The 21,945-nt window shown below is 37.4% G+C and overlaps 1 protein-coding gene across 3 annotated transcripts in view; it reads right to left on the reverse strand.

The window, feature by feature from the left end:
* NSUN3 (NOP2/Sun RNA methyltransferase 3) overlaps positions 1 to 21,945 on the reverse strand; it is a 301,891-nt gene that overhangs the window by 170,097 nt on the left and 109,849 nt on the right. For all 3 annotated transcript variants that reach the window (XR_015724230.1, XR_006777400.2, XR_015724231.1), the window contains exon 6: positions 17,083 to 17,167. The gene's annotated coding sequence lies outside the window, so the exon portion shown is untranslated. The remainder of the gene's footprint in view (positions 1 to 17,082; positions 17,168 to 21,945) is intronic.

Here is a 21,945-nt window from a genome sequence, read left to right on the forward strand (position 1 = left end):
GCTTACCCATGGTGATAATAGTCAGATGGCTTCTAGAAACTGTAGGTGAATAAATCTGCCCTCCAGGGATTCTGGGACAAAAAAAAAAAAAAAAAGATGGGATTTCCTCTCAAATGTGAATGGAAAGAATAAAATAAATAAAAGGAAGCCAACACTATGCTCCAGTCTTTGGAGAACAACTTCTAGGTCAGTAATTTTATATCAATGGCTGCTGCAGACATAGGGATCTCTATCACTGTGAGACAGTTACCTTTCTCATGGACAGCACCCCTTAGGTTGAAGACCGGGAGGCACACGACAAATGCATGCCATCAATCAGATATTGGCTTGCTATTTTCTATGAATTTGACATATCCCTGTTTTCCCATATGCCTTGCCTCTTCCTGCTACACATTGCCTTCCCACTCTCCCTCCCCCTCTTCATTTGTCACCTTCTGTTCCCTCCCCTGCTTCTTCTGCTTTCAATTTAGTGTTGTTAAATGTTTTATGTGTGAAATAACATGCATAATACTAAGAGTCTTCAAGAGAACAATAGAAATATATATACCATCACTCCGTGTATGTGTATGTGTCTCTCTGTGTGCATGTGTGTACGTGATTACGGTGTATGACCATAGCAATAATAACATAGCATCAGACCAGAAAAAAATGTAGGATGGGTGAGCTAAAGTGTTAATAAAAACACAGAGTATGTCTCAGGGCACTCTACTGTCCTCCTTTGGACCTTGATACCAACTGCTATCCATGTATCATTACAAAAGCACTGGCAAACGCAAGAAGCCCTCATAGTTATTTTGCAGAGTAGTATAAAGGTCTGTGTGGCTCTGAAATGTTTTGAAAATATCAGCTAGAGAACATAGCATCTACTTGGTAGATAGAGTAAGGATGTGGATAAATTAGAGCATTATATATTTCTTTGATGTAAAAGAACCTCAGGCACTATATAGATGACAACCAAATTTACAGACAGAGATCTCAAGCTCAGTAATACATAGTGTCCTTTGTATGAGTAATCCTTAAAAAACCGATGATCTCTGAGACAGGGTTCATAGTACAGTGATACCTGAATTAACACAAATCTCCCTGAATCAAAGGTTCAGGTATGGACATGGTTGGGATAACAGCTGCTGTCCTTAGCACAAGGTCAATAGAAGGAACAAATGAGGAAGACAAATAGTGATGATATTTTTTCAAGCAAATCATTTCTAGGTGACATAAAGGCATATTCTGGACACTGCCAAAGAGCTCCGTCATCTAGGAGTTGGGGAGCCAGGGGAAGGCGGGGTGCTGCTAGGTTTGATCTTGTTTTGCCTCCAAGAGAAACTTGAACATTCAAACACTCCAGGATCGAGAATGCATAAGCACAAATCGAGAAATGAGCAAGATTCCTTCCCCAAACAATTACAGGAAGGAATATACTTTTGGAAAGATTTCCCAATCCTTCCTGTATTACTTAGCGGCAGGACTTGTAGTGGAGACAGACTCGGCAACAAATAACTTCAAGTCAATGTGACAAATACTATAATGCAGCTATATAGAAACTGCTGTGGTGGTAAAAGACAGAATCTTTTCCTTGACTTTGAGCTGTGAGGATTTTAGGGAAAGTTCCAGAAAAGAGGTTATGTTAGGACAGATGTTAAATCTTGAGTTGGAGTTTAGGCAGAATGGAAGGGTGGGAACTCAGACGGTAGGAAAAGCATATGCAAATACAAGGAGGGTATTTAGAAATGATAAGGAAGCCAGTGATGAGGAGGGCAGCGCATGTTGTGGGGACTGCTTAGAGTAGAGTTCTGAAATATCTTATGGGGTGAGGTAGAGAGGCATTTTGTAAGCCAGTCTATAGATTAGATATAGAGCATTAGGAAGGGGAAGAGACAAGTAAGACTAATATTTCTCTACCTGAGGGACAAAGTAGATGATGCTTTTAACCAAAGCAGAAAATATAGCTCAAATGTCAATTTTTCTATAGCCTTCCATCTGATAGCAGCAGACCCTCAGCTTCCTCCACAAAGCTTTCTTTTTTTTTTTAAGTACCCACAAACCAGTAAGCCAACTAGAATCATTATGTTGCACCTCCTATGTCCTTTTTTTCTCAAGTGGGCTTCCACTCACTCACATCTGCTGCCTGCAAAGTAATGTGGAACAACTTCTCCATCTTCCATGAGAACATGCCTTGTCAATGACCATATCAAGGGCACTATTTCTAAATGACCCTATGGCTTTCATGTTTCCATCCTCCAGAATGGCACTGTGTTACACGCCAAGGCAGAACACTGGGCAAATTTGGGCTCACCCACTAGAATTTCTCCTCCATTAGAATGTATGCTCTATAAGTGCAGAAATTTTTAGTTTTCATTTACTGCAATATCTTCTGTATCTACAATAGTGCCTGGCACATAACAGTGGCTCAATAAATATTTTTTTAATTAAACTTTAGGTAATTATAGCCTCGCATGCAATTTTAAGATATAATACAGGGAGATCCGATGTACCCTTTAGTAATTTCCCCCAATAGTAACATCTGGAAAAACTATAATACAATAACACACCAGGATATTGACATTAAAGCAGTCAAAATACAAAACATTTCTGTCACCATAAAGATTCCTCATGTTGCCCTTTTATAGTGGTATACACTCCCTCCAAAGGAAAGTTGCTACAAGTATTGCTATCAAATGAGGCCTGTGAGAGGTAACTATAAAAGACTAGAGAAAATACAGAATTCTATACTTACATTGTTTCACAATTAATTTAATTTTTACATCAGTTTAAAGAAACTTAAATGTGACAAATTGAGGCTGTGGTTTAAAGAAAAACAAGACAAAGATTTCTAATCAGTGCAGCTAATTAGATATTGGCCCTAAATCAAAAGATTGGCAAATAATTTTTACTTACAGTGTATTTATTTAGGTTAAAATAGAATTAAAGATGCATACATTTCTGTTAAGATTATTATTCCATGAAATCTTGCCATTTGCAACCACATGGATGGAACCAGAGTGTATTATGCTAAGTGAAATAAGCCAGTAGGAGAAAGACAAATATCATATGATTTCACTCATATATGGAATTTAAGAAACAAAACAGATGAACATAGGGGAAGGGAAGGAAAAATAAAATGAGATGAAAATTGAGAGGGAGGCGAACTATAAGAGACACTGGACTCCAGAAAACAAACTGAGGGTTGCTGGAGGGGGAGGTAAGTGGGGTAATGGGGTAACTGGGTTATGGGCAGTAAGGAGGGCACGTGATGAAATGAGCACTGGGTGTTATTGCAACTGATGAATCACTAAGTTTTAATTCTGAAACTAATTTTTTTTAAAAGATTATTATTCCGTATTTTATAAAACTTTTTCGTTAAACAACTACTGATCCCAACCATCTTGAATAAAAGGCCTTCTGCCTGAGTCCATCAGTGTGGTTAAGTCTTTCACTCTCAAAAATGAGGCTCGGGGCACCTGGGTGGCTCAGTTGGTTAAGCGACTGCCTTCGGCTCAGGTCATGATCCCAGGGTTCTGGGATGGAGCCCCGCATTGGGCTCCCTGCTCAGTGGGGAGCCTGCTTCTTCTACTCCCTCTGCCTGCCGCTCCCCCTGCTTGTGCTCTCTCTGTCAAATAAATAAATAAAATCTTTAAAAAAAAAAAAAAAAAAACGAGGCTCAAACTTAGTTCAAGGGACTGTTGGGCACAAATGCCCTCTCTCCTATTTCACTTTTCTGCTGTTCAGCCCTTCCTCCCATCCCAAGTTTTGTTCTCCTCTTTCAGTTGCAAAACAAAGATGTCCATGAATATGATTTAAAATACTGATGTGAGGTGCTGAGGAGGAGTAAGAGGAAAGGTCAACATCTTTAAGCAGCAGCAAGCCACAAATGCTCTCTTACTTAAAAAAAGAAGAAGAAGAAGAAGAAGAAGAAGAAGCAATGGGAAGTGTAGGGGGACTGGCAATCAGAAAATGGGTTCAAGATTGAAGATAACATGTTTCAAGACTTGTCCTCTTTATATCCATCCTACCAGGAGCCAAACTGGGTCATGTGACTCACCTACTTGGCTCCCCATTACCTAAGACAACGTCCAAAGTCACTCGTGACCTATTGAGATACTCTATGTTCTGATCCCTGGCCGTTTCTCCATTCTTTTCACCTGCTATTTCCTGCCATGTAGTTCCCTCTCCAGAGATACCAAATGACATTTCCCTACACACCCAGTAAGCTGTGTCTCCCATCAGAGCTCCTATTGGTGCCATCTCTTCTACCCCAACTGCCTCCTCATACCCACCTTTGTCCCCTTACTTCCTCTCACTACAGCCTGATTCTTACTCATTTAATAATTACTCACTTCACTCATTACTTCTTCCACAAAGCTTTCCTGTAAGCCTCCTCTGACAATTACTGAGTTAGATGACTTGAGTCTATTAATCAATATTCTTTTTCTCCAAGCCACAGAAACCCAACTCAAATGAGCTTAGGAGAACAAAGAAAATCTGTGTCACTCAAAAAGAAATTACAGGAAGAGCATCCCATGGGAAGAGATGTCCATTTTACTGTGAAAAGTCTGCACTATTATACTTACTACATGGTATTATAATCTGTTTATGTTTCTATCTTCCTCAGTCTTTATGCCTGAAGATACTTATCTTAGGTTTTTCCAATGTCAAATGTAATAATATCCAGTGTGGTCCATTAAATACATGTTGGTTTAACAATAGTTAAATACATGTTGGTTTAATAAAGGAAATCATTACATTCAGGTAGAAAGTTCAGAAAAGTGATATACAGAGGGAATATTCTATATACAGATGTTGTTTATCAGTACAGATAAAGAACTGATGCAGGTGCCTGACTGGCTCAGTCAGTGGAGCAAGTGACTCTTGATCTCAGGGGTTATGAGTTCAAGCCCCTTACTGGGTGTAGAGATACTTAAAAAAAAAAAAAAAAAAAAAAAAAAAACTTGACAAGTAGTTTCAGAATAAAAGAAAAATTTATAAAAAATACATTTAAGGACAGATGATGATCTTAGACTTAACATTTTAACCTTGGGGAAAAACAGGGATGCCTTTCCATTGAGATGGAGGGAAAGGAGGGAAAGTCGTGATAATGCAAATGAGATCAGAAGTGAGGAGATGAGTTGAAAAAGCTTGTGCTGCTGGCTACTCTTTTCCCTCAAAGATAATGTCATCTGCTTCAGAGCGAGAAGACAGTGCTATTTGGAACTGAGGCAGGAAGACTGACCAAAGTACTAACTTGTAGGAAAAACATCTTAGGAAAATGGGAACAGTTTCTTTGAAGGGACAAGGAAAAGTGAAGTGGAGGGATAATTTAACACCTGCTTTACCACAGACCCCGTGCCTCACAGCACAGCCACAACCACCTGGCCAGGAAATTCCATGTATATCCATGTGTCACTTTACCCACTAAGTTGGCTCTTCGTAGAAAGGAGTCCTTCTATTTACCTCTATACTTATACCTATATTTTACCTGTCTTTAACCTCCTTTCCCTCTTCCTATGAATACGCTCAAGTCTTACTCATCCTAAAAAAAGAAATTTTTGTTTCCATGCAACTACAATCTTTTCTTCTCATGCCCAGAATTTTTGAAGAGTCATAATTATTCCCTCTCTCCTTTTACTTACTTTCTATTCACTCTCTCATCCACTGCTCTTTGATTTTGGCTCCAATGCTACTGAAACAGCTTTTACAAAACTCATGATCATCTAGTTACAAAGAACCGTAGCCTTTTTTCTTAATCTCCCTCCTTTCTGGCATTTCTGAAAGCTTTTGAGCCCACTGACAGTCCCCTCCTTTGAAACATTCTCATCCTCTGGCTCTGGACAGAGCAATCAGAATCACCATACAAAATAAAACATGATAGTGGTACAAAGCAAAAACTGTGGCCTGAATCCAGGCCATGCGGTTTCCCCACTGTGTGGTGTTAGACAAGTTATTTGGCTTTTCCACATATCAGTTTACATAGCTACAAAACAGATATAATACCCACTTAGCAGTAATGCCCTCAGAACTCAATCATTTAACACTTAAGAACTATCGAATGCCAACAACATACCACGTACTCTCTTGAGTGCCTGGAATACATTAGTGGAAAAGAAAAAGACAAAAACCCCTGCATTATTCAGCTGGGAAAGGGAGACAATAAATAATAAATATAATAAATATGTATATGGTATAGTATGTTAGAGGATGATGATGATACAGAAAAGTAAAAATTAGGGAGGGGGATTAGAAGAGTCACAATGGTGGAACAGACTGCGATTTTACATAGGGAGGCCAAAGAAGGATTTATCGAGAAAATGATATCTGAGCACAAATTTTGGAGGGGAGAGAACTAATTATGTGGAAATTTGAGAAATAAGCGCTCAAGGCAGAAGAAACAGACTGTGTAAAGTCAGCAAGAGATGTGTTCAGAGAGGTAAGGAAGAGTGGAGTGTGCTCTGGTAGGTCATTATTAGGAAACTGTCTTTTATTTTGAGTGAAATTGAAAGCCCATTCAGGGTCTTGAGTGAGAGGTGACATAATATCTAAATACTATAGTAGCCCCACTGTGGCTGATGCGTAGAGAATGGATTACCTGAGCTAAGTACAAAAGCCAGAGTTCAGGGAGCTCTTGCAACAATCCTGGTGAAAGACCGTAGTAGTATGTATCAGAAAGATGGTGACAAGTTGGGAGAAAGTGGTAGGAAGTGATTGGACTGCCAGGCAGATTTTGAAGGTAGAAATTCAAGTGTTTTCTAATATGTTTGACTTTAAGAGGAACAGAAAAGAAATGCATCATCCCAAGATTGGGTTGGCCTGAGCAACTGAAAATGAAGTTAGCATTTTCTGTAATGGAAAAGACTAGCACAGGGAATGAATGTCACATCATAAAATTTTTATGTCAAAATACTCCACTGTGCTTTTAAAACAATGTACCCATCCCCTTCTTTATCACATAGTGTTGCAGCATTCTTGAAGTAAATTCATACACAAAATACAATTTGTTTTGATATTTATAACAATTTTTTAGAAGAGCAGGAAAGATATTATTCCCCATGTAACAGATGAGATGACTAAGGCTCAAAAGAACTATGAGATTAACCCAAGGCCCCAATGTGGTTAGAATGGATTATACAATAGAAGACTGGGGGTTTTTGTCTCTTTATCTGGTTCACTTTAGATCATAAAGTATTTTCTAAGAATGAGAGCAGTGCAAGATAACTTCAAGACCATGCAGTCCAAACCCTTCTACATTATACCTGATGACTCTAATTCAAGAATCTAAGCAACCTACTTTGAATCACCCTGTTTTTGCTTTTGAAACCTCCTAAAGACTTCCAAAGACTAGATCGAGATTCCATTTTGGTATGCTGAATGACTAATGTACTACATTTTTCAATCAGAAAAATGCCCAGTGGTATAGAAAGGAAACTAGAAGAGTAATGTCCTAGGAGCAAATGAAGAAAGTGTGTGGAGGAGGGCAATCTACTTTGCCAAATACTGCTGAGCAAGAAGGATGAGGCCTGAGAATTGGCCATTGGCTTTAGCAACATGACGATCACTGGGGACCTAGACAAGAGCACTTTCAGGGTAGTGGTAGAAGCAAAAGCCTGACTAGAGGGGCTAAATATGAAGAAAAGAGAAAACTTGAAAGCAGCAAGAAATTTATTATAAATTGGAGCACTGAAAAATGAAGTCAAAAGAAAATATTCTTCTCTTTTTTTTTACTATTTTATTTAAATTCAATTAGTTAACAAATAGTCTATCATTCATTTCAGATGTAGAGTTCAGCAATTCATCAGTTGCATACATATAACACCCAGTGCTCATCACCTCACATGCCCTCTTTAATGCCCATCACCATTTCCCCATCCCCTCCCCCACCTTCCCTCCAGCGATCCTGTTTGTTTCTACAGTTAAGAGTCTCTTATGGTTTGTCTCCCTCTATGATTTCGTCTTATTTTATTTTTCCATCCCTTCCCCTATGATCCTCTGTTTTGTTTCTTAAATTCCACATATCAGATAAAGGGCTAGTATCCAAGATCTATAAAGAACTTACCAAACTCAACACTCAAAAAACAAATAATCCATTCAAGAAATGGGCAGAAGGCATGAACAGACATTTCTCCAAAGAAGACATACAAATGGCCAACAGACACATGAAAAAATGCTCAACATCATTCAGCATCAGGGAAATACAAATCAAAACCACGATGAGATACTGCCTCACACCAGTCAGAATGACTAAAATTAACAAGTCAGGAAACAACAAATGTTGGTAAGGATGCCAAGAAAGGGAAGCCCTCTTACACTGTTGGTGTTCCCAAGCTGGTACAACCACTGTGGCAAACAGTATGGAGGTTCCTCAAGAAGTTAAAAATACAGCTACTCTGTGACCCATCAATTACACCACTAGGTATTTACCCAAAGGATACCCCAATGTTCATAGCAGCAATGTCCACAATAGCTAAACTATGGAAAGAGCCCAGATGTCCATCGACAGATGAATGGATAAAGAAGAGGTAGTGTGTGTACACACACACACACACACACACACACACACACACACACACACACAGAGGAATATTACTCACCCATCAAAAAGGATGAAATCTTACCATTTATAGCAATATGGCTGAAACTAGAGGGTATTATACTGAGTGAAATAAGCCAATCAGAGAAAGACAATTATCATACGGTCTCTCTTTTTTAAAAATGGGGGCAGGGGAGAAGGTTTATGGGCTAATGGGACCGCCGAGTAGAAAGCGAAAAAAATACTGGTGATGTGGGGGATAGAGGTAAAAACAATGGGGATAACGCCCTTGACTATGCCAAAGAGATGAAATCTAGCGCCCAAGGGGAGAGACTGACATTAGAATGAGATGTGTGTAGTTCTTCCGGGTAACAGGTAAGAAAATAAAGTATACAGATAAAATAGCTGTTGGGCAAGTAGCATGGGGGAGTCTGCAAAAGTTCCTCTGAGTGCTTGTAAGCACACAGTGAGGTAGGAAACAGGTCATATGCAGAAAGTGAGGATAAGGGAGAAGAAGCTGGAAGTTAGAGGAGAGAGAAAGTGGGAGAGTGAACGAACTAGGCAAAGACAGCATGATTGTCAGGTAAAGTTAAAGATGTACTTGAGGTGCTTGGTCCAGAGCCATGGGAGTGTCCACAGTCCAGGGCGGGTACCCCAGCTGCTGTACCCCAGGTTCCCGGTGTGTTTGAACAAGTGGTAGCTATTATTATTGTGTTATTCACAAGCACCCTCTCCCTTAATAGAGGTATTAGAGAACACTGAATTAACTACCTGAAAATTGCTTGACATAGTTTTTAGGCAGAAACTTAAGAATTTCCTCTTTAATGTCCAATTACTTGGCATTTCTATAATCCTTTATATTTGCAAATTGTTCCACAGTCATGCTTATTGTGTATGCTTCCCCATATCCCTGACTTACACACAGAATAAAATCAAGTTAAGTAAATCTGAGGAGGCACAATGCTTTGTTCAGTCAGTACTTGGCAGCAGTCAACAGAGAGGAATTACTCATCGTGGATTCAACAGTTTAGAGCAGCATTTCCTCACAGTATACTCTGTGGACCATTAATCCCAGCAGATGTTCCACGAGTCAAGAGTTCTAAGGTCAAATAAGTGTGAGAACTCTACATGCTATATCTCAACTTAGATTGTTACAATGCTCATTAGCATCTCTGCTCACCCCTGGTGTTAAAGAGATCTGCTTAACTTATTTAACCTTGCACTTCTGAGGCTTATTTGACTACAAAATTCCTTTATTTTTTTTTTAAAGCTGAGCCCACTTTTATGGATGTACGTAGCAGTCATCAATACAGCCAATTATCATATCCACCCGTCCCTTTTCCCTTTTTAGCCCACTGCAGCTTTAGCTGGGCACGCTGCTACTTAGCCAAAAGGTTAGATTTCCAGCTCCCCTTAACTGCTGGTCTTGGCCACACAACTAAGTTCTAACCAATGAGATATAATTGGAAATGATACGAGTGACAACCTAGAAATAGCCTAAAAGGCAAGAAGCACTCCTTTTTTGTACCACTCCTTTCCTCCTTTTGGCCAGCCAGAATGCACAATGATGGTTTCAGCTGTAGTAGTTGAACCTGTAGAATGTTCACTAAAGGCAAGAAAGCTGCAAGACAGCAAGAACCTGGCTCCTTGATCATTGTGGAGCACCTCATGAGCCATAGAGTACCTAACCTCCAACTCCTTTAAGTGAGAGAGAAATAATCTTTGATTTTGTATACAGACTGTTATTTTGTTTTTTCTGTTACTCCAGGCTGAACCAAGCCCTAATACAGTGTAACACCTATCATCATCTCATAGAACAGTGCTATCAGAGGACACTGAGAGAAATGCTGGTCAGCCACGGAAACCTGGTGCCTCTTATCCCCAACATGTATGTCTTTGTCTGCCTCCACGCACAGAGAATTTTTGTTTCTGCCTCGTTTTTACATTTGATTCCAAATATTTACAAACAAAAGACAGCAGGTAAATGGAAACAGCAATGGCCATGTCATACATTCAAGTCCTAACTCTGCTTCTTGACCTTAGGCAAGTACTCTAAAATATCTGTTCCTCAGTTTCCGTGAAGGTATCAAAGAAATAGTATGTTCTTTGCTTCACCGTGTTGTTATAATAATAAAATATACACCAAAAAAAAAAAAATCTGAATGTAGCATACTACACAAAAGCTCTGTTACTCCACTGTACTGAGGGAGTTCAGGTCCAAACCTATTAATGCACAGGTAGGCACACATGAGCTCTCTCACATCATTTCTCTAGATGTCATTTCTCAGTGGACAGGTAGAACTAGAAAGCCTCCTAGGTCCCATTCCAATGCAAATTCGACATGCAAATGGCATTCTTTTCGAATCTTAAGGCTAGAATGCAACCTTTGGGAGACTTTTAAGGCTGTGTCTCTACATTAAAGTGAGATCACACCTAAACTATCTTGCAAATAGAAATTTATTAGCTTGTAAGGACCTTGAGAGAATAAATTCTAAATCCCCGCCTTCAAGAGAATATCTGAGGGTTTAACAGTTCTCACTATAAGAAAATCACTCCTCAGAATTAAATTTAAATTCCTTACTCTAAGTCTCAGGTTCTCTTGTGCAGACTTTGATAGTCAGGAAAAAGCTGGTACAATTTGTTCAACATTTACCCTATATGTGTTTGATGACAGTTTCTAAGACAATCTTCATGTGAATATTGAGTCTAAAATTCACACTTGCCATGGCAACTGTTGTTTCTATATTTAAAAAACAAATCATGCAAGATATCCAACTCACTGATGAGGACTTTCATGAACATAATACAAGTACTTTATTTCTAAAGTTACAGATATTTAGAAATCTATTTATAAGAAAAGAGATTGAGTAACAAATTTGCAAATCAAAACATGCTTTAAAGCTAAATTATCATTTCTAAACTAAGTAGCTGAAAAAATAAGACTATTAGTTAAAATAGGTACATACATTATTCAAACGATAGAGCTAACATTTTAAGCTTAAAATAACTGAAAAACAAATGTCTAATTGATATTCATTTATTCTTGTCACTATATAACCAGAACAGTGCAAACTACTTTTGTATGGCATCATTCACAGAAAGAGTATTTCAACATCCTTTACAAAATTAAAATAATGCATAATATTAATTTTGTTTGTTTTCAGTTTCTGGGACATGTCTGACATATATTACCAGATATATTCAGTCTCAGTTTGCTATTTTTATTGTAAATCCTGATGAAGGGTGTTAGCATTGCACTCAACAAAATCCATTAAATGATTGATTTTCTTAAACCAATATGAAATTAGCCTAGTAAAATGGAGTTACTTAAAAACATTAATTAAATGTCTGTGTTTGCTTATCAACCCTGATCCCCTGTGCACTATTTAACTGCATAACTCTACAGAACTGGTACTCTCCATTTGTCCCTATTGACGAACTTACCTTCATAAGATCTGAAATGCCAAGAAAGTAGTTGAAGTGAGAAGTAGGGAGGGGGGGCTATGAAAGTCACTTTTCAGGGCACTTGGGTAGCTCAGTCAGTTGGGTGTCTGACTCTAGATTTTGGCTCAGGTCATGATCTCCTGCTGTGTGTTAAGCCTGCTTAAGATTCTCCCTCTCCCTTTACCCCCCCATTCATATGTATTCTCTCTCTCCCTCTCTAAAAAAGAAAAATTAAATTAAAAAATTTTTAAAAGTCCATTTTTGTATGTAAAGGTATTGTGGAAACGAGAGTGAGTTTTCGGTTAGAAGAATGAGTTACAAATAAAGAAAGAAGGCTAGAGTGAAATCTATGGTGGTAGATTAGAATCAAAGGTATCTTATCAATTTTTAATATAACTATGAATAGATATAGAAATAAATACAGGTATGTCCATATGCATAGGTTAGTTTATATACATATATTGCCCTGGTATGTCCACTGAGAAAACCTAGGTAGCAATACTAGTCCAGTAGTAATGAGACTATCTAGCTCCCAAATCTTAAGTTTCTAAATACTTTCCTCCAGTGGAAAAAAAAAAAAAAAAAAAACAGAACTCTCAGAGGAAGAGTGGATTCCAGGGCCAATGTAGGAAAAATATGAGACAATTCTGGAATACCTTGTGGTACCAAAAGGAAAGGAAATGCTAGAAAATGATGAGAACATATTAAAGAACAATTTGAAGAATTTTGGTGGCCAAATCTGGGTCAGTCTCAACAATGACATAATTGATATATTGGATTATAATCCATAGTTAATAGTGATATAAACAAATAATTGAATAAGTATATAAATGAGAAGGGATGGCTTTTATTACAGTCAAATTCTAACTGATAGCTGTAGATGGAATGAAGGAGATAGAAAATCACTCTTAGGCAAACACCACATAATAGCTATTGCAGGCAAGAGTCACAGATGGATGCTAAAATTAATATGTAAAAATATGATAAGAAACAGGATATTTGCATCATTGCAAAATATCTCCTCACAAGACACTTATTAATTACAAATGAAAAAAAAAAACCTTACGGTGAAGAAATATGGTGGATCCTATCTTAAACAAGCGATGAAAGTTGGAATTGCATAAGAACTCATGAATTAAGACATGTCTTAATACTATACCTCCTGATATGATATACTGAAGAGATTTCAACATTGCTTCTGCGATATTCTCACCAAAAAATGCATAACTTGAATTTAATTATGAGGAAACATCAGATAAACCCAAATCAAGTGACATTCTATAAAATAACTGGTTCCTGCTCTTCAAAATGTCAAGGTCATAAAAGAGAAACAAAGACAGAAGAATTATAATATGAGTTGAGAAGGCTAACAAAATAAAACAACTTAAGGTAAAGTGGGACTTCGGATTAAATCTTGGACTAGAAAAGCAGCATTAGTGGTACAACTGGGAAAATACAAAGTCTCTAGATTAGTTAATGACATTATTGTATAAATGTTTATTTTTTTGCTGTCCTTAATTTTATTGTGATTATGCAAGATGTTAACATTAGCGGAAGCTGGGTTAATAGTATATAAAAGCTCTCTCTTTTTGTAACTTTCAGTAAGCGTAAGATGATTTCAAGTTAAAAGTTAATTTAAAGTAAGTCCATCTCCATCTCCAGTCCCATGAACTTCAGGTGACAATACTTTACCTTTGTGCTGTGGTTGTCTATTGCTGTGAAATAAACCAATCTTAGTGACATAAAACAACATTTATTATTGTATCTCATTTTTAAAGGTTTTAATCTGAAATCACCTCATGCTTGCTAAAGTTGCAAAAACTGCACAGAGAATTTTTATATACCATTCACCAAATTTCTCCTAATGTTAATTTCTTATAAAACCATAATATAATCAGTGAGTTTTAAAAAATGAACATTGATACAATAATACTATTATTATTATTATGTGTCATGGTTGTAGGCACTGATTGGACTGGACTGGGTGGTTCTCACTCAGAATCTTCCTTGTGGCTAAGTTCAGACAATGACACTGGCTGGAGTCATCTGAAGGCTACAATGACCATACCTGTGGTATATGCTCTGCATTTTGGGAAACACTGATCTACCTGGACTCTCTCCAACATGAGCATTGTTGATTGTTCATATTCTCTTGCTATAGTCATTGTTTTCTCTCTAATAGCAACACACTCTTGGGGGATTTTTTTAAATATTTGCAAAAGACACATTTAATAAAAGACTGCTACTCAAAATATACAAAGAAGTCTTAAAACTCAACAATAAGAAAACAACCCAATTAAAAAATGGTCAAAAGACCTGAACAGACACTTCATCAAAGAAGATATGCAGATGGAAAGTAACTGTATGAAAAGATATTCAATGTCATATGTCACTAGGCAATTACAAATTGAAATAACAATAACATACCATTACACGCCTATTAGAATGGTCAAATACAAAACACTGACAACACCAAATGCTTGTGAGGACGTGGAGCAACATTCACTGCTGGTAGGAAGCAAAATGGTACAGCCACAGACGTTTTGGTGTTTTCTGATAAAAGTAAACATCCTCTTACTATATAATCCTGCAGTCACACTCCTTGGTATTTACCTAAATGAACTGAACACTTGCATTCACATGAAAATAACTCTATCCATATTTATTCACCATTGCCAAAACTTGGAAGCAACTAAGACGTCCACCAGTAAGTGAATGGATAAACTGTGGTACATCCAGGCAATGGAATATTCATTTCAGTGCTAAAAAGAAATGAGCTACCCAGCCATGAAAAGACACAGAAAAAAACTTAAATGCACAAAACTAAGTGAAAGAAACCAATCTGAAAAGGCTACACACTGAATGATTCTAACTATGTAACCTTCTGGAAAAGATAAAACTATGGAGACAGTAAGATCACCGTTTGCCAGGATTAGGGTGGAGGGAGGGATGAATATGCAGAGCACACAGGATTTTTAAGGCAGTGAAACTATTGTGTATGATTGTACATGATGGATACATGTTATTATACATTTGTCATCCATAAAATGTACAACACCAAGTGAAAACTAATGAACAGAAAAAGAGTGAACCCTAATGTAAACTAAGAACTTTGGGTGATAACTGTGTTAATATAGGTTAATTGATTGGAATAAATGCACTGCTCTAGTGCAGGATAGTCAAGGAGGTTGTACACGTGTGAGGACAAGGGGTATATATGGGGAATTCTGGTACTTCCCACTCAATTTTGCTGTGAGCCTTAAAACTGGTCTAAAAAAATAAAGTTTATTAATTTGAAATTTTAAAAAATAAAAATGGGCAAATATGATATTGTATGGAAATATTTCTTAAGCAAAATACAAAAAGTGCCAACCACAAATGAAAAGACTGATACATCTGATTACATTAAAATAGAAACTTCTGTTAACAAGACACCATAAACAAAAAAATTTCTTTTAAAAGCTACAATCTGCAAGAAGATATTTGTAACTCATGCATGTCCAGAACACATGTAGAGAAAAATACAAATTATTCAACAGAAAAGCAGCAAAGAAATGAATAAGAATTCACAAAGGAGGGAATCCACATGATCAACAGAAATAAAATAGGTACATATCCTCATCAGTAATCGAGAAAACACAAGCTAAAAACCTCAAGGAGATATCATTTCACAATCACCAATTCAGTAAAAAATTTCAAAAGCCTATTATTTGGTGTGGAAGTGGAGAAATACAAAACTTCTATCCAGGGATGGGAAGATAAATTGGCATATCCACTTTACAGAACAATTTAGCAATATCTTACACAGTTAAGATGAAAATATTCAGCTATTCCTAGAGATACTTTTTCCCATGGAAACAAAAAAGTATGTACATGTAATGTTTATTAAAACTTCGTTTAACCTAAATGTCTACCAGAAGGAAATGATAAATTTTAATATATTTATTCAATGAAGCACTATACAACTGTTAAGATGAATGAACTAGAATCACATGTATCCTCATGGACTAATTTCTAAAGCAGAGTTGAACGAATAAAGAAAGTTACTGAATGATATATATAATATAATAGTATTTACTTAAATCTAGAAAATACGCAGAATGGTGTTATGTATTGTTTATGGATACATGCTGTTTTAGTTATTGTGTAAAAATTTGGGATGATCAGTACTAACTTGGGTTTATCTCAGGAGAGGGAGGGAAAGTTAGATTAGGGAAAGCTACCCAGGGCTGTCTCAACTTTATAAAGTTTTATTTCTTTTTATTTTTATTTAAAGCAAGTAAAACAAAAGGGTTACATTTTCTATAACATTCTTTGAAATGTTCTATGTGTTTGAAATACATCTTAATTATCGAGAAATTTGATAAAATCAAATAATTAAAAAGTTTATTTCCTCTGCTCATTACCACCTAACCCAGCATTGGCAGGACACCATTCCTGAATTTCCCAGTTGGAACAAGGGAAATTTTGTAATAATCTGATTTTAACCAAAGGAAATGAAAGTACGAACTAAAATGGAGATATAGGGGCTCCTGGGTGGCTCAGATAGTTAAGTGTCTACCTTTGGCTCAGGTCATGATCCCAGGGTCCTGGGATGGAGCCCGGACATCGGCTCCCTGGTCAGCGGGGAGTCTGCTTCTCCTCTCCCTCTGCCTCTCTCCCCTGCTCATGCTTTTTCTTTCTCTTTCTCTTTCTCTCTTTCTCTCTTTCTCTCTCTCTCTCTCTCTCTCTGTCTCAAATGAATAAATAAAATCTTTTTTTTAAATAAAAAAAATAATAAATAAAACCAGGACATAAATTGGTCAGAAAAATAAATGGCCACGAAAGCCCCAAACCACCATGAAAATGAAAGAACGCCTCAGGCATCATCTTTCACTATTCAGTAAGAGATGACACCTGACAGAAATTGAGTACGCCAACAGGATATTTTATTTGGTTCTCTTACTCCAACTATTTGGTAGAAGAAATTTCACTAAGGAAGTGAAAGCAAAATTATACAGAGATGCCATCTGAAAGTGTATGTCATTTTAGTAAACAAAAGGCTACCCTTTCATCCTGAAATGAAAAGTTAAAAATCATACCTAAGTGAGAGCTTAAATTAATATGCAGTAATTTTGTACCTTGTGCTTGATGGTGGAAGTTTTCTGCAGAAGTGGCCACGACAGGACAGAGTCACTGCATGATGATCCCAGAACTGAACCATCACTAGGGAAAAGAAAAAGCCAGTTATATTCCAAAGAGAAATGTATTTGAGAAAAACTCAAAAACCCTCTGATTAGCTTCCCTACTCCCTCCATTCTTATGCTTTTATTCATTCCCCACAGATTAGTCTATAGATATTCCAAGGCTGAAAAAGCATCCTGCATCCTTGTGCTGGAATGAAAAGGTGGAAAAGCAACAATGACTTCAAATGCTATTGTTGCAAACTGCATAGACCCACCACTCCCTACGGAGTGACACCAAGGAAGGAAGCATATCCAGTCTTCTACATCCTTGAGGTTTTGCACAATTTCATTTAAATTATATTTTAGGTTTCATTGTTACATTTCTTTTTTTTTTTTTTTAAGATTTTATTTATTTATTCGACAGAGATAGAGACAGCCAGCGAGAGAGGGAACACAAGCAGGGGGAGTGGGAGAGGAAGAAGCAGGCTCATAGCAGAAGAGCCTGATGTGGGGCTCGATCCCGTAACGCCGGGATCACGCCCTGAGCCGAAGGCAGACGCTTAACCTCTGTGCCACCCAGGCGCCCCTCATTGCTACATTTCAAGTACTCAGAAGGCACTATCAGCTTTCAATCCTAGGACTAAAGAAAGAAATCCTAAACTATTGAACTATTTACTCCTTAAAAAGTTGGCTTTCACTGGGGTGCCTGGGTGGCGTAGTTGGTTAAGTGCCGGACTCTTGGTTTTGGCTCAGGTTATGATCTTGGGGTCTTGGGATCAAGCCCCCTGTGGGGCTCCACCCTCAGCATGAAGTCGGCTTCAGATTCTCTTTCCCTCTGCCCCTCCCACTGTGCTCTCTCTCTCTAAAATAAACTAATTAACTTTTTTTTTTTTTAAATTAGCTCTCACATAACTGGGCTCTTGCTTTGGTAGTGTAAATCACTCCTAGGTAGCAGCTAATGCCATCTCTGGACATCCAGATTAAAAATGTAAAGAGTCATGAAAAATCTAGATATTATATGTTTAATCATAGAAAATATTACATATTAAGGAGGACTTCTAGATAAGTAACCGAATTTTTTTTCATTCCTACGTTTGGTATTTTTTACCTTAACCTTTACAACAGATACATTTTTTCAATGAGAAAATGTATAGTATGGCCGAGAGTGAGTATGGACAGTTAATTTTCCCAACAACTCATTTCTTGAGATATCTGCTACAAGCTCAAGGCACCCCGGGTGCATCATATCACAAAATTCATGAGAAGCCTTGGGGCATCTGGGTGCCTCAGTCGGTTAAGCAACCGACTCTTGATTTTGGCCCAGGTCATGATTTCAAGGTCCTAGAATCAAGCCCTGCATTGGACTCCACCCTGAGTGCAGAGTGTCTGCTTGTCTGCTCCCTCTGCTCCTCCCCCCATGCACTCTCTCTCTCTCCATCTCTAAAATAAATAAATAAATAAATAAATAAATAAATACAATCTTTAGAAAAAATTCAGGAGAAGCCTTTATATTTGAAACAATAGAACACTTAGAGCATGCAGTCTTATATTGTCAGTTATTTTACAGCTTCCATAGGAAGAGGATGAAAAAGTCTGTAGTACTGATGTTGGAAGTACTTGAGTCCTTCCCATTCACCACAAACCAGAATAATGAACAAAGGAATTATACTTATGATCCCCACACTCCCTGCCTCATACTGCCTTCTGATTCAGTTTCATGTCTTAAGAATACAGACCATATCATTGCATTAGTTTTCTTACAGTCAGTGGAATGCCTGGTCCCTACAAATAAATTCTCCACATTCCACAGATGTGGAAGCTAAGATTCAGAGGAGTGGAGGGCCTTGTGCAAGGTGGAAGGACAAATCCCAAGCCTGATGATTGCAGCGGGGCCCTGGCCCTCACCCTCGCCCACGGTAAGGCACGGAGGGCCCCTAGCGTGACACTATCCCAGCTTCCTATGAAGACTGCAGATATCTCATGTTCCTCAAATGAAAGATGGCTCAGAGAAGGAAACTTATTTAATAGGATACAATGTGGCAAAATACCATTTACTGACAATGATAATATCCCGCCCAGGTAAACTGGTGATGACATATCTGACTGCTGCCTTCCTTCCCAAAGCTGCTAAAAAAGGTAATTTTATGTTCTGACATGATTAAAATCCCTTGGGATCCATTTATGCTGAATGTAATCTAAGAACAAAAATGAACATTGTTTCCTACCACATGTACTTTGATGCATGTGCTCTCTGGGAGGATTATGTGATAGACAGCTTTCAAGAGAAAGAGAAAAGCAATCTTAATTGTGATTATGAATATTTAAAAAAGAAAGAGAAAGCAATCTTAATTGTGATTATGAATATTTAAACCAGGTGTGATTTCCTGGCTGTGTTTAGCCAAATCTCCCGCAGACCCCTCCATCCAGCCCCTCTCAGCTCAGTCCAGGTAGACTGGCGTACATTACAGTTAACTGGCACAGCAAGCTTCCAATAGAATCTTGTCAGTGCAATTTCACACAACAGGTGTGCATATGTGTTCTGCATATTAGGAAAGCTCTTTGCCAGTGCAACAGGTTTTTTGTTGTTTTGGTTTTGTTTTTTTTTTATTCTGATTTCATTTAAAGCCTCAAATGAGGTCCCAATGGTAAGTGCTATCAGGGAAGAAAAAGTTAACAATGATAGTCGCAGTTCTCAGACTATCTTGGCTTTGTCAACCAAACCATTTAGGCAGTGCGCTTGCTCTACTGTGGTCTGTTTCTACTTCTTGCTCTTATGATGGTGATTTGGATTAGTAAGGGTCTGATTATTTTTATTAATGAAAAAAATTTTTATTGTTTTTTACTGCATATAAATTAAACATGTAGGGGTGGTGGAATTAATCCCATTTCTTACTTTATACATTTTGCACTGTTTGAATTTTCAAATAGCATGTGCTATCTTAATAATTTTATATATTGGGGTGCCTGGGTGGTGCAGTCATTAAGCGTCTGCCTTTGGCTCAGGGCGTGATCCCGGAGTCCTGGGATCGAGCCCCACATCAGGCTCCTCTGCTAGGAGCCTGCTTCTCCCTCTCCCACTCCCCCTGCTTGTATTCCCTCTCTCACTGGCTGTCTCTGTCAAATAAATAAATAAAATCTTTAAATAATAATAATAATAATTTTATATATTAATGAACTAATTTTTAAAATAATGGACATTTTCCTAAATAAGCAAACACAAGCAATACTTGCTTATTTTTCAATACACAGACAACAATAAAATATACAAAATAGAAAGCAACCATCACCTAGAGATATCAACTGGTATATACATATTTATTTAAATTAACTAAAAAAATACTTTTAACTTGGTTAATACAGTTTTGTTATATATTCCTTTCTCTTGTAATGTAGATGATAATCTTTCCATATAAATGCGTTTCTGCAACATTATTTTTTAATAGCTTCAATATATTCCATTATGGGCATGTCTTAATAATCTCTAGCCAATGCCCTAATAATATACATTTAGTTTGCTTCTAATTCCTCAACATTATAAATAATACCACATAAACATTCATGCACATCTCTGATTAATTCCTTATAAGGAAGTTGAAAAGGGTGCAGATTTTAAGGCCCTTATATATGTTGCAGGAGCATCATGTAAAAGGTTGAAGCCATTTGTATTCCTACCCACCATATAGTAAAGCTACCATTCATTTATGATGGTTTTCCTGTTTCACCATAAAAACAAAAGAAAAATAATTAGATTTTATTTAACGAAAACTGAAGCTAGAGAATCAAAAGTACTAACACCAATTAACACAGTACTCTCACCAACACCAGTACAGCCTTGTTCAAATTCTTTTCCTTGGGAGGAAGGAAAGACCTTACTGCAATTTGTTGAGTACCCATAACGGACCAACCCCTTTGCAAAATGCCTGACATAAGGCATTCCATTCAGTCTTTCACAACAACCCGAGGAAACACTTATCTCTGTGTTACAGATAGGTAACCGAGGTTCACGAAGGCTAAGCATCTTGACCAAAGTTACCTAGACAATTAGTTTCAGCCCTGATACACAGGCAGATTTGTCTGACATCATGTTCTTTTGTCATTCAGATTTGATGTTCTCCACCAGATTCCCAACTCTTTATCATGTTGGTGACACATGACCTTGTTGAGTTTCCTATAATGCAAGGCACTCCTGGTCTCAAGTCTGGAAGAAATACGCGCTTCAATGTTTACACCTTTTATAAGAAAACACATAAAGCAATTCGATGGGAAATGAGTATATTATTTTGTAACATTTTCACATAATTTTCAACTTGGGTCATTCATACTCTGTAAAACTCAAAGTTCAGACATGGAACTTTTCAAATAGGTTTTGGGAAAAGACTTTCAACTACATGCGTTTGCCTTGAATTTCTTTAAAAAAAAAAAAAACTTTAACTTACTAATGAGTATGCACCTTGAGAAATAAATGGCAGAGAAAAACAAAAAGCCAAAATGAGAGCTGAGAAAGCAATGCTGGATGCTGGGGAATATGCACTTAAGAACAACAGTGACAACTTCTAATGCATAACTCACATCCCACACACCCATATGAAAGGCAAAATCTTAAGTAATAGACTTAACTGTCAATTATACTATCTGTTCTCACATTCAGTGTTAATGAAACTGGAGCAGCAGGAGAATGCACACATTTTTTGTTAGAAACAAATGGGTGACTTCATTTGTTCCAACTTTTTAAATTCCTTTTGTTGACCACACTTTCAGAATTTTTTGATGTTGAAATTTAACCATAAGGTCATCCTTTCTTAAAAGAAAATTATCCCC

The sequence above is a fragment of the Ursus americanus genome, chromosome 4 (assembly GCF_024610735.1).
Source record: "Ursus americanus isolate L20-20 chromosome 4, mUrsAme1.1.p, whole genome shotgun sequence".
Classification (NCBI taxonomy): domain Eukaryota; kingdom Metazoa; phylum Chordata; class Mammalia; order Carnivora; family Ursidae; genus Ursus; species Ursus americanus.